The sequence below is a fragment of the Suricata suricatta genome, chromosome 4 (assembly GCF_006229205.1).
Source record: "Suricata suricatta isolate VVHF042 chromosome 4, meerkat_22Aug2017_6uvM2_HiC, whole genome shotgun sequence".
Taxonomy (NCBI): domain Eukaryota; kingdom Metazoa; phylum Chordata; class Mammalia; order Carnivora; family Herpestidae; genus Suricata; species Suricata suricatta.
The window spans coordinates 145,430,618-145,441,551 of NC_043703.1; the positions used below are offsets into that span (position 1 = coordinate 145,430,618).

General features: G+C 42.9%; 1 long non-coding RNA gene across 1 annotated transcript; it reads right to left on the reverse strand.

Moving 5' to 3' along the window:
• Positions 1 to 8,038: 8,038 nt before the first annotated feature.
• On the reverse strand, positions 8,039 to 9,572 carry LOC115289149. The gene is made up of 3 exons (XR_003907414.1): positions 9,485 to 9,572; positions 9,253 to 9,353; positions 8,039 to 8,076 (listed from the first exon to the last, which is right to left on the reverse strand). It is a non-coding gene; the product is annotated as an uncharacterized LOC115289149 (long non-coding RNA).
• Positions 9,573 to 10,934: the final 1,362 nt, after the last annotated feature.

Here is a 10,934-nt window from a genome sequence, read left to right on the forward strand (position 1 = left end):
ACTTTGCTTTTCTGTTTGGAGTATCATTGAAACTACTGTATTGTAAATGATGGAAAATAATTGCATATGTTAAAAAAATAAATTGTATAAAAAATAAAATAAAATAAAAAGTCTAAAAAAAAAAAAAAAGAAGTTCAGACTTCATGGAATTGTCCGTCCATGAAGCTTGGAGCCCAGCTCTCAGCGGTCACCTGCCAGCCCTCACCCAGCCGTTTCCAGCTCTCTGGACTAAGCACTCAGTTATTTACAGGCTGTCCCATCTCTTTCATGGAGCAAGAATGACAGTAGAAGCATGGGGTACAGAAAGCTTCTGTGCTATAGGGGCGCCTGGGTGCCTCAGTCGGTTAAGCATCTGACTCTTGATCTCAGGTCAGGTCTTGATCTTACGGTTGTGAGTTGAAGCCCTGCATTGGGTTCCACGCAGGAAAAAAAAAGAGAAGCAAAGAGAAAAGCCTCCATGCTACATACCGATTGAGTTAGACACCTGCTCAGATAATATCTGAGCAGAGCCATCTCAAATGTCCAACCACTCCGGGAGGAAAGCAGGCCTTTGCCACATAGCCTGTCCATCCAGTATTCTGCTACCTTTTGCCTTGCCCTGAGGGCAGTGGTGTCCACGACAGCCACATGGAAGTCCTGTTGCTTTGCCTCATTCCTGCCAGTGCCGGTCCCCCAACCCTCACCCGTATCCACACTCATGTGCTTGTATAATAGACATTTGTCAGGCCTTTGACTGCTCAGCACTGAACTCCCTTCCTTGGACAAGTAAACTCTCCACCGTGAGTTTCCAGTATACAGAGCCCTCCTCCCACTGTGTTTCCCTCTCCCAGCACCCATGCCCCTGGACACACATCTAGGCTGTGGGGACACGGAGCCAGGCTCTACTAGCCTGAGGCACCAGCCGAAAACCTCAGTACAGGCACTGAGGCCACAAAGCAGCAGGCACAGTGGGGAATGTCCTCGGATGGCAGTGGGGCTCAACAGCAGCACTTGGTTTCCAGGGAGCACCCCAGGTCTAGTGCTGCCCACACCGGTGCAGGCTGGAGCGTCCCTTTGGTGTGCGTGGGGTAGTGACGGCCTCATGCGCCATCTACGTGTCCTGTCTCTGTCCCTTCATTCCTTAGCCCGGTTATCCAGCCTTCCCAGGAAATCTGAGAGCTTCCCAATAACTTTTCTTTGGTTTTTAAATTTTTTTTTAATATTTATTTATTTTTGAGAGAGAGAGAGAGAGAGAGAGAGAGAGAGTGTGAGTGGGGGAGAGGCAGACACAGAATCTGAAGCAGGCTCCAGGCTCTGAGCTCCCAGCACAGAGACTGACACAGGGCTCAAACTCACAAACTGTGAGATCATGACCTGAGCCGAAGTCGGACACTTAACCGACTGAGTCACCCAGGTACTCCCCCCAAAAAATTTTATTTGCCAAAGTCAATTTGTGTTGCAGCCCAGATCTCCAACTGTCACACTTACTTCTTGTAGAACTCCTTCAGCGACGCCAATTTTGTTTGACCTTCCCATTATGTCCACTTTCTCTTCTTCAACTTCTGCTGACCTTGCCACGTGGACCTGCGACACCTCTGCTCAAACTTGACCCATGTCTGCCAGTCTTTTTTTTTTAATAGTTTTATTATTTTTTTTAATTTTTTATGTCTTTTTATTTATTTTTGAGAGACAGAGAGAGACAGCGCAAGCAGGGGAGAGTCAGAGAGAGAGGGAGACACAGAATATGAAGCAGGCTCCAAGCTCTGAGCTAGCTGTCAGCACAGAGCCCGACACGGGGCTCGAACCCATGAACTGTGAGATCATGACCTGAGCTGAAGCCGGCCGCCCAACCGACTGAGCCACCCAGGCACCCCTGCCAGTCTTTCTTATATGGCTGCTGTACCTTCGATCTCTCTTCCCCATGACTCCATGGCCTCCCTCCAACTCAGGCGTCCTGTGCTCCCAGACTGTCCTGAGGCCTGGACAGCTGGGTGGTCATCCTTACCCTGTTGTGACATCAGCACTGGCCTGGTGCTGAGAGGGGAGAGATTCCTCCGATGCTACAAGGAAGTGTCACCAGGAGGAAAGAGGGGCCCAGGCAGAGAAATGGGAGGAGAGCAAGACTGTTCCTTTTTTTTTTTTTTTTATCATTTTATTTAATAATACAAATTGTCATTAACTGAGTTCCTGCACAGTGCTGGCCCTTTATAGCATGACCTCACTTTACTGCTTTAAAGTAGGGACTATTATAATCCCCATTTTCAGATGAAGAAACAAGAGTTTGAAGAAGTTGGGGCACCTGCTTGCTCAGTCTATGGAGCATGACTCTTGATCTTTTCTTTTCTTTTCTTTTTTTAACGTTTATTTATTTTTGAGAGACAGAGTGTGAATGGGGGAGGGGCAGAGAGAGAGGGAGACAGAATCTGAAGCAGGCTGGGTGCCTTCGTGGCTCAGTTGGTTAAGCCTCCAACTTTGGCTCAGGTCAGATCTCACGTTCATGGGTTCGAGTCCCGTGTCAGGTTCTGTGCTGACAGCTAGCTCATAGCCTGGAGCCTGCTTCTGGTTCTGTGTCTCCTTCTCTCTGCCACTCCCCTCTCGTGCTCTGTCTCTCTCTGTATCAAAAATAAATAAAACATTTTTTGAAATTCTAAAAAAAAGAAAAAAAAGAATCTGAAGCAGGCTCCAGCACAGAGCCTGATATGAGACTTGAACTCATGAACCACAAAATCACTACCTGAGCCGAAGTTGGATGCTTAACCAACTTAGCCACCCAGGCGCCCTGTGACTCTTGATCTTGAGGTTGGGCACAGAGTTTACTTTTTAAACAACAGGCTTGGGGTGACTTGGTGGCTTGGTGGACTTCATGCTGAGCGTGGAGCCTGCTAGAGATTCTCTCTCTGCCCCTTTCCCTCCTCAAGCGCTCTCTCCCTCTCTCTAAAGTTAAAAAAAAAAAAGTTTAGGGGTGCCTGACTGGCTCAGTCAGAAGACCATGTGACTCTTGATCTTGGAGCTGGGAAGTTGAGCCCCATGTTAGGTGTAGAGATTACTTAAATAAATAAAACCTTAAAAATTTTTGTTTTAAATTTGAAGAAGTTGAGAGGAATGGAAAGGATAATGCCTGAGGTCTCCTTCAGACTAATTAGAGGGAGGGGGGACGAATCAGGATGGCCCACGGGCTGTTATGTTCAAGCTGGATAATAGATGTATGGAAATCCATCATACTGCTATGCCTAATTTGTATATATTCAAATTTTCCCACAATTAAAATTATGTTTAATTTTCTTTTAAGTTAAGAAACTTGAATAAAGTGATACAAGTAATAAATGAAAAAGTTGGGTTTTGATGCCAGACCCTCCAGACCTCAACACCTGCTCTTTTAACCTCCATACTGGATTCTTGACAAGGTACCTAAAAAGATCTAAGAGAAAAAGCTTATTGATTTTCAGAGGATTCAAAGGGGATTCATGAGCACCAGGGTAGCTCAGTTGGCTGAGCCTCTGACTCTCCATTTTGGCTTAGGTCGTGATCCCAGGATCGTGAGATTAAACCCCGAGTTGGGCTCCGTGCTGACCACGGAGTCTGCTTAAGGTTCTCTCTTTCTCTCTCTCTCTCTAACAAACAAACTAAACTAAACTAAACAAAAGGAGGGGGGATTAAGAGATCTCTGGGCTACTTTCTGTTCCTGTTTTTCAGGTATATTTTTGGCAAGGATCAACAGCGTATGGCCAGATAGTAATTCAACATGCCTAGAGCTTATTATAAAGAAGATGCCCTCATTTTCTCCGTCTGTTTCCTAGGAGGTGCAGAAGCAGCCCAAGAGACAGTCTTTGGCAGCCAAAGTTTTCTAAAAACACCCAGGCAACAGCTGTCCTTGGGCTGTCACCTGACTTGCCAGGCCCTGAGTCAGCGTGACTCCCCTGGCCCAGCCCCCACTGATGAGCCAGATCTGGCTTGCCCTTTCCTGGCTGGTCTGAACCGGTTGGGCCACTCCAGCCCTGCCCCATCCCTTCCCAGTATCCTCCTCAGTGGATGGCTTTACCTGGGGTTCCCACCTTGGCACCTCCCTTGCCATCCAGAGCAGCAACCTCCTGCCTGGAACTTGAACCCTGAAGGGAGACTAAAGACCACCTCCAGACTGTTGGAGACATGAACAGGCCTCTGGACTCTGTCCCGGGACAGAAAAAAATGAGCTGGGCACCAGCATCTCCTACTCTCTGCAAAAGGAAGGCTTCCTTCTCTGGATGATTCTAGGATTTGCTTCCGGTGAAAAGCAGAAAAGTTTTAAAAGCACTGCTCCTCTCCTGTAGAGGAGGAGTCTGCCCTTAGGCTCAAGTTCAGAAGAGCCTGGGTTGGGGGAAATATGGAGACCAAATTTTTGTCTGTGTTTTTGTGGAGAAACTTCCATGGGTCTTCTCACCACTGCCTTTTCTTGGTCTGGACCTAAAGCCCAGAAAAGTGCTCACATGACATTCTGCCCAGGGGTTGGTGCTCACGAAGCCCGGCACTGTGAAGCTGGACAATACAGACATTGCCCGCCTGCCTCCCATTGCTAAGTCACTTGCTTTCTCCCTGATGGCAGCTCTGACCTCCAGGCCTCCAGGCTAGCCTGCTCTGAATGCTGGCCCTGCCACGTAGGGACATGTGACCTTGGGCCAATCACTAACGGTCTCTGAGCCTCAGTTTTTGTCATCAGTAAATAGAAATAGAATTAACTACCTTGTAGGTTTGTGGTGAAGGTCAAACAAAGTAATGCATGTAAAGCACTTAGTAACTGTCCAGCACACTTCAGTGTCCTTCACCTTGCCTTTCCTGCTCAAACTGGACTGAAAGAGCAATGGTTTCAGGCCTGAGACTGAGCACTGCTCTTAGGTCTTGATTCTGGACATTCACACCTACCATTCCATTGATTCCCACATGGGTCAGCTGTTTCTGATCATTGAAATGCAAAACTCCAAGCATTTTTTTTAAATTAGGAGTTTTGATCCATTTGTCCTTGTGGATTAATGTTGGTTTCAAGTACCCATGTTTCTTTTCCAAAACACCCAATGGTCATTTCTTTTAAATAACTGGGTTTTGGAATGTATGGCCTCAAACCATAGCTCCCTATAGTTTGTCTCCTACCATTAAAGCTGGGCCAATCGCACTCCAAGGCCATACACATGACCCAGGCCATGACAGTCAAAATCTAATCCGGAATTTTTGTTGAAAGGCAAAATTTGCTAATTTGAAGGGTTGTAATCCTGTAGACATTGGTGGCCATCTTGCCACCACATGGAGGGAAGTCCACCAGAGAATGAAACCAACATAGAAGACAGCAGAGCTGAGAGATGGGAAGAAAGCGATTCTTGGATGACGTAATTTGAGCCACTAGACTTAGTTTTGCCTAAAGCCAACAACCCCTATAATTTTGGCTACGTAAGCCAATACATTGTATTGTTTTTATAAACCAGTTTAAGCTGGATTTCTGTCACTTGCAAAAGAAGCACTGACTAATACAGTGTGTTTTTGGTTGAGCAATGGAATGCATAATCTGAAATGTATTTCATGTAGAATCTTTGTAAGATCATGCTGTGTGTGCTGCGCTATTTTTATAACAACTTTATTATTTTTAATGTTTATTTATTTAATTTGAGCAGGGCAGGGGCAGAGAGAGGGGGAGAGAGAGAGAATCATAAGCCGGCTTCACACGCAGCATGGAGCCCAACTCAGGACTTGATCCCACCATCATGAAATCACGGCCTGAGCTGAAATGAAGAGTCAGACAATTAATCGACTGAGCCACACAGGTGCCCTATAAAACGTTATTGAGATATAATTCACATACCATAAAATCCACCTATTAAAGTATACAATCCAGTGATTTTTGGTATATTCACAGAGTTGTGCAACTATTACTACAATGGTAGTTTAGAACATTTCATCACTCGCAAAAGAAACTGTATCTATTAGCAGTGACTTCCCAACACCCAGCTCCCAAACTTCCTTAAACCCCTACGAATCACTAACCTACTTTCTGTCTCTATGAACTTGCCTATTCTGCACATTTGATATAAATGAAATCATGAAATATATGGCCACTTGGGACTGACTTCTTTCACTTAGCATAATGTTTTCAAGGTTCATGAATGTAGTAACATGAATCAGTACTTTATTCTCTCTTGTTTTTTAAGTTTATTTATTTTGAGAGAGAGCACAATAAAAATAAATTTATTTATTTGTTTTGAGAAGATACAGAGAGGGAGGGAGAGAGAATCCCAGGCAGGCTCTGCACTGTCAGTGCACAGCTCAATGTGGGGCTCAAACTCACAAACCATGAAATCCTGACCTGAGCTGAAATCAAGAGTCAGAGACTTAACTGACTAGGCCAGTACTTTATTCTTTTATGGATAAATAATGTTTCATTCAATGGATATATCTCATCTTGTTTGTACATTTATCATTGATATATATTTGCATTGTTTCTACTTTTCAGTTATTATGGATTATGCTGCTATATGTTTTAATTCTCTTGGGCACACACCTAGGAATGGAATTGCTGAGCCATGTGATAACTTCATGTTTAACTTTTTGAGAAATTGCCAAACTATTTTTTCAAAGTAGCTGAATGAACCATATGAAATTCCTACTAGCAATGTCTAAGGCTTCTAGCTTCTCTACATGCTCAGCAACACATGTTACTGTCTGTCTTTTTTATTTTAGTTATCCCAGTAGGATGTGAAATGGTATCTCATTGTAATTTTGATTTGCATTTCCCTAATGATTAATGATGTTGAGCATTTCTTCATGTGCTTATTGCTCATTCATATAGCTTCTCTGGAAAAATGTATATTCAAATTATTTGCCCAGTTTTCAATCAAGTTGTCTTATTTTTTATTTCATTTCATTTCATTTCATTTTATGTAAGCTCTACATCTAACGTAGGGCTTGAACTCACAACCTTGAAATCAATCAAGAGTCACATGTGCTACTATCTTAGCCTGCCAGATGGCCCCTGAGTAGTCCTCCTCTTTGTAGAAGTTACTTATACATTCTGGATACAAGTCTTTTATCAAATATATGATCTGCAAGTATTTTCTCCCATTCTGTGGGTTTTCTGTTCATTTTCTTGATGGTATGCACTAAAGCCCAAAAGTTTTAAACTTTGACAGTCTAATTTATCTTTCATTTTTCACTCCTGTTTTTTAGTGTCATGTCTCAAAAACCATTGCCTAAAACAAGGTCAAGAAGATTTACTTGTATGTTGCTTTTTAAGAATTTTATAGTTTGGGGTGCCTAGGTGGCTCAGTCGGTTAAGCGTCTGGCTTTGGCTCAGGTCATGATCTCACAGTTCATGGGTTCGAGCCCTGTGATGGGCTCTGTGCTGACAGCTCAGAGCCTGGAGCCTTCTTCAGATTCTGTGTCTCCCTTTCTCCGACCCTCCCCTGCTCACACTGTCTCTGTCTCTCAAAAATAAATAAAAAAACAAAAAATTTTTTCTTAAAAAGAATTTTATAGCTTTAGCTCCTGAATTTAGGAGTTTAGAATAACATTTTGAGTTATCATTTTTTTTTTAACATAGTGTGAGGTAGGGGTGCCTGGATGGCTCATATATATTATATATATATAATATATATGGTGTGAGGATAGGGATCCAACTTCACTTTTTTGTGTATGACTATCCTGTTATTCCAGAACCATTTGTTGTATTCTTTTCTCCATTGAAACATTATTTTTATAAGCATGTTTCACTCAGAATAATACTAATGTGAATTTACACTCTCCGAACACAACCCAGTTGCTTCTGACAGCAATATTGCATGCTAAGGACTGCGAGAAAGGTGGTCATTTGTGGGCAATTAAACATTTGACCACAGAATGTGATAAGCATTTGTACAATGATGCCCAAAGTTTGGTGTGCATCACAATCATCTAGGGAAATTTTTTTAGTGGGAATCACCAATCCCCACCCTTACTTATTACATCATAATTTCCTGGAGGCATCGTGGGGAGATAGGTGCAGTGGGTGAAGGGGATTAAGAGGTACACACTTCCTGCGGGTACCTGGCTGGCTCAATCAGACAGCATGCAACTCTTGAACTCAGGGTCCTGTTTTCAAACCTACATTGGGCATAAAGCTTGCATTAAAAAAGAGACAGAGAAAGAAAGAGAAGGAGATACACACATCCAGTTACAAGATAAATAAGTCATGGGGCTAAAAAGTACAGGAAAGGGAATATAGTCAATAATATTGTAATAACTTTGTGTCATAACAGGTGGTAACTGCACTTATCACAGTAAGCACATCCTGATGGATATAATTGCCAAATCACTATATTTACACTTGAAACTATATGTTTACATGTCAACTATGCTATAATTGCATTTTTTTAATTTATAAAAAGAAGTTAACAAAAAGATAGTTAAGAAAGCCTAAAAACATTATACAGTTCAGAAACAAACAAACAAAAAAAGAATTTCCTGGTAACATTCTCTCTGTTCCGTATATAGAATCACAAAATATTCGAGCTGTAAGGCCCCCTAAGACTACATGATTTACCTCTTCATTTTTTAATTAATAACCAGCAGATGACCGGCTCTTACCCTTACTGCCTGTACACATCAGGCCCATCAAGGCCAGACTGTGCACTTGTCTGCATCCTCCTAATACATTCAAATTCAAAAATATTTATGACTGGGGGCACTTGGGTCGCTCAGTTGGTTAAGTGGCTAACTCTCAATTTTGGGTCAGGTCATGATCTCACAATCCATGAGTTGGAGCTCTGAGCTGGGCTCTGTGCTGACAGCATGGAGCCTGCTTGAGATTCTCTTTATCCCTCTCTATGTGCCCCTCTCTGCTCTCTGTTCTCTCTCTCTCTCTCACACAAAAATAAATAAACCTACAAAAAATATTTATGACTAAGGAGATTATACCAAAGGCTTTATGGGAAGATGGAGAAGGGGATTACATCACATAGCAAAGCTTAATTAGATCCCTTCTTTCATCTTGCTAGACCTGTCCTTTCTTCAAAGCCTTCTCCGCTGCCAGGTTCCTCACTTCCATTCCTCCTACTACACAACTTCTGAAATCCCCTTCTTTTTTCAAACCATTCAGCTGTGCTATTAAGTTTTTTTAAGCTTATTTATTTATTTTCTTAGGAATCTCTACACCCAACGTGGGGCTCAAACTCACAATCCTCAGATCAAGAGTTGCATGACCTACCAACTGAGCCAACCAGGGGCCCCTGGTCTCAAGTTTATCCACCACACTCAGCAGAATAAAAGCACACTAGTTACCTAAAAAGCAACCGGCTGTCTTTTGTCAAGCATGCTCCCTGGGAAAGTAGAAAGGTGTCTCAGGTCACTCTCTGGTCATAGAACCACACGAGGATTCCCTGCTGATTAAGAACAAAACAATGGGCTAAGTATCAGATAAAATGACTTATTTAATGTCATGTAGCTCATTAGTGGCAAATCGGGTATGGAACTTTAATTACAAGGATTGAGGTGCAACTTCTGAGCCACTCACATTCATTGTCTTCCATTTCTTTTCCTTAATAGCCCGCAGGACACATGGAAAAGGTGTTATGATTTCATTTTCTAAAGATAGAGAAATTGAGGTAGACTGACAATGAGTAACCTTTGCAACTAGAATAGTAGAAGGTCTCAATCTGGGATCCGGAATTGTTCATCTTTAGCAGGATACATGAATTGTAGCCAACATCTCATTGGGAAGCCACAGCGGAAAATGTAACCAGTAAGGGACACTGTAATCCTGGGCACAGTTATGTGAGGGAAAGCTTTAAAAAAGAAAGAAAGAGAGAAAAGAAACATTAGGACTGATAAGACTTGCTGAGAAAGGGGAATGGGGCAGACTATGTCTCTCCCACAGTGACAAGAAAGAGATGGCAACATTGGGCAAGGCAGGATCCTGTTTGGCAAGGAACGTCTGTCCTCATGTAGGAAAGCATGACTCATCAGGGTGCCCCAGCTCAGTGACAGAGTCTCTCAAGATCTTCCAGTCCCCTTAGTCCAACTCTGTATTTACCAAGCAACCCTCCGATCTACTTTTGGCTTCCGCAGCACGCCTTCCCACAGAGTAAAGAATGTGCTGACTGGGGTTTCTTCAGATCTATTGTCAATTATATTTTACAGGATGAATGAATAATGCTGCATCTGGGCTCTTTCTCATGGGCTTGGTGGAGAGTGAGTTGTTCATTCAACATTAATTCAACAAATATTTATTGAGTGTCATCTATGTGCCAGGCATTAGTCCGAGCCCTTGTGACACAAGTCAGATAAGGTCCTATCCTTACCGAGTGCCCTCACTAACAAGGGGTGACACGTAACAAAACAAACAAATCAATAGATAATTTTAAATTGTGATACTCTCTACCTAAGGTTACTGAACTCTCTCCAACAGGCTCAGATGTACCCCAAGTTAGGCAACCCACCTCCCTCTCATCTTTCCCAGGACCACTTAAGAAACTTTAGCCCACACTCAGAGGACTCAGCATGAAATTTCCCCTCTGGTCTGGCCAGGACCCTGAGAAACTGTGTTTCAGTAGCTAAAGACCCACAGCCGCCTTCACCACCATAGCGTTCTAGACCATGGGCCTCCATCTTGTTTTCTACCCACAACTTGATAATCTTGCATCAAGCATTTTGTTTGAAGCTGGGGATTCAGAAATGACTAAGACATGGTCCCCGCCCTCCAGTTTGCAGTCCAAGGAAGGAGATACACATTAATGTTTCCCCTGTTTCTCCTATGGGCTAGGAGTGACAAAAATGCAGGTGACTATTTGGATAGAAGAGAAATCCCTAAGTCATACTGGAGAGAGGTGTGATCAGGGAAAATTTCCCTCAGGAGAGGATCTTTAAATGGAGGTTTTGGAGGGTTTGTTTTTTTTTTCCCTAGGTAACTTCTATTGTATTTTCTTTCCAAAAATAACAAATGTTGCAACTTTAGAAAATACAGA